The following is a 2,676-nucleotide window of genomic DNA, read 5'->3' on the forward strand; positions in this document are numbered from 1 at the left end:
GGCGCGGGCGGGCGGGCAGAACAATGCCAAGATGGCTTTGCGCGAGCCAGTGGGGACTCACGCGGCGCCGCCGGCCCCTCTTATAGAGCCGGGGGGCGGCGCGCGCGCTGCCCCGCGCCGCGCCCCATTGGCCGCGCGCGCCGCGGCCGCCGGGCGCCCATTGGCCGCGGCGCAAACAATGGGGCACGGCCGCTTAAAGGAGCCCGGCGGCGGCGGCGCCACTGCGGCGATGAGCTGGGGCCCGGCCTCAGCCGTGTGGGCGAGGCGCGGGCCACGCCCCCCCCCCCGCGCCCTGCCCCCGCCCCCCCCCCCCCCCCCCCCCCCCCGGGGGGGGGGGGGGGGGGCCCCCCCCCCCCCCTTCCCCGCCCCTCCCCTCGCTACCGCCCGCCGCCTGCGGAGGGGCGAGGGGGGAAATAACAAGAGTTAAAAATAAGAATAATAACACTAATGCGGGAGAACCGGTGCTGCGCAACCCCTCCGCGGGGCTGCCGGTGGTGCCAGGGCAGCCCCGTCCCCCCGGTACCCCGCCAAACACCCCCTCCCCCCCCACCGCCTCACCGCGCCGTGTTTTCGGCGCCCCGCGGAAACTTTGGCCACAACAACAACGGCGGCCGCCCCCGGGGGGAGCGGGGAGGGGCGGCCCGCCCAGCCCGCCGCGCAGAAATGCGGGATTCCCACCCGTTTGCTTATTTTACAGTAAAAAAAAAAAAAAAAAAAAAAAAAAAAAAAGGAAAAAAAAAAAAAAAACACGCACCCAAGCCGCCTCAACTGCCCCCGCCTTGCGCGAGCTCAGGGCTTAAGGTGCAGCAGGAGCTTCCCCGCGCTCCCCTTCCGCAGTCTCCCGGTAAAACACGGCCGTGCTCCCACCGCCCGCGGTCACCGGGGCAGCTTCTGCCCCCGAAGCCCCCCCGCCGCGGGGTAACGGGGCATTGGCGCCGCGGCTGAGGGAGCTCTGCCACACTCAAGATGGCGCCGACAGCCCTTCGCGGGGCAACCACACGGTTGTGCCACCCCTCGGTAGCCGCTCCGCCGCTCGCAACGGCCTCGCTGGCGAGGGAACGCCGCGCGTGAAGGGCCCCCGGTGCGGAAAGCGCGAAGGAAGGGGCAGAAGGGTCCAAAAAAGCGCCCTCCGGATGGAGAAGCGCGGCTGCCACACTCAACATGGCCGCCGGGTCGAAGCCGAACTTGTCCTCGGAGGGCGGGATGTAGCGATCGGGCGGTGCGGATTGGCCGGCAGGGCAGGGCAAACGCTGTGCTGACGCTTTGCGGCCTCTTATTGGCTGAGGCGCCTGTCTGTCCACGGCGAAGCGGTTTTGAAAACCCGGAGGCGGAGCGCTGGAACGGAGTTGGGGTTGTCCGGCCGGCGCCCTGGGGCAGCTGCCGCGGGCAGGGTTGCGGTGCTCCCAGTTGTGGGGAGCCGGGCGGCCCCGGGATTGATTGCCGCAAAGCTTCAGGAGAGCTGCGGAGGAGCCATGGCAGCCCCCGCACCGCCTGGTACCGGGCGTCGCGGCACGAGGCGTCATGGCGCCGCCATCCCTTGCCCCATCCCCTCATGCACGCGGCGGGTGGACACAGAGACGGGGCCCCGCTCCCAGGGCCAAACGTCCCTCCCACGAAGCACAGTAGCACCGCAAAGAGACTGGGGTTTGCCTGGGCGCGCCACGGAGCTCCTTTCCCCTCAGTCTTCGCGTCCTGCCCAGTGTGGGAACAGCCCTGAGGGGATGGCGGCGTGGGCGCGGGGGTCGGGGCCGCTGGGCGGTGGTGGGAAAGGAAAGCACCGCGGCGGCTGAGCCCTTGTGGCGCCCGCTGATCCTCGGGCTGACCCCGGCCCCTGCCCCCGCCGTCCCCCGGCCCTAGGGGCTGCGACCCCACGAGCAACTCTGGCCTCGGATCGGTCGGCAAAGCCCTGCCCTGCTCACGGCTGAGAGGCGCCGCCGGTGTTTTGGCAGGAGGGACTTTTTAAGGACGATGGATTTCCCACGTTGGGACCTTTTGGGGATGATGGATTTCTCGCGCTGGGACCTTTTGGGGACGATGGATTTCTCACGTTGGATGTCCCGCTCTGACCTGGGCGGGAGCAGGGCGAGAGCCTCTCCATGCGCTCAGGGGAAGGAGAGGGCTGTGGAAACCGGGATTTCTGGTCCCTGCTGGCTACGCCTCTCGCTTGGAGTGTTCGAGACAAGGGCAGCTGCTATTCCCGGAGACAGGACTCTGTGGGTTTGGGGCAGGTTGCTCGCAGGGTTGGAGTCAAGAGCGCCCTCTGCCACAGCCCAGCCGGGGCTGACGGGCGGAGAGTCTCGAAATGCGTCCGAAAGAGGAAAAAAAAAAAAAAAAAAGAACACTCAAGCCCAGCCCGAAAAAAAGCACTTCTGCTATAACTTGGCTTTAATGCGTGCCTTCTCCTCAAACTGGGGATGTTTCTTTGAGCTTGGGGTTCCCACGTTTCAGGAAGAGTTAAAAAAAGAAAATGAGATGTGGGATATTTCAGGAAGAAAATTTGGAATCTAGGAATCCTCAAGGGACGGTCACACCAGGATCTCATAGAGGACAGGGGGCGGGAGGGTGGGGGGGGAGGGAAGGGAGGGGAAAAAAAACAACCAAGCTTGGTGTGGAAGCAAAACTGCCTTAAACCACTCCGCGTCGGAAATCCATGTATAGCCGTCGCTGCCGTCCCTC

At 66.4% G+C, this 2,676-nt stretch overlaps 1 long non-coding RNA gene across 2 annotated transcripts in view; it reads right to left on the reverse strand.

The window, feature by feature from the left end:
• Nucleotides 1-935, reverse strand: part of LOC114060806 — a 9,658-nt gene extending 8,723 nt beyond the window's left edge. The window contains exon 1 of one of the 2 annotated variants that reach the window (XR_003571964.1): nucleotides 755-935. This is a non-coding gene — a long non-coding RNA (uncharacterized LOC114060806). The remainder of the gene's footprint in view (nucleotides 1-754) is intronic. The other variant, XR_003571962.1, reaches the window with a different exon arrangement.
• Nucleotides 936-2,676: the final 1,741 nt, after the last annotated feature.

This window comes from Empidonax traillii, unplaced genomic scaffold (genome assembly GCF_003031625.1).
Source record: "Empidonax traillii isolate 1590-97213 ecotype Southwest subspecies unplaced genomic scaffold, ASM303162v1 scaffold292:size1342341, whole genome shotgun sequence".
In the NCBI taxonomy this organism is placed as follows: domain Eukaryota; kingdom Metazoa; phylum Chordata; class Aves; order Passeriformes; family Tyrannidae; genus Empidonax; species Empidonax traillii.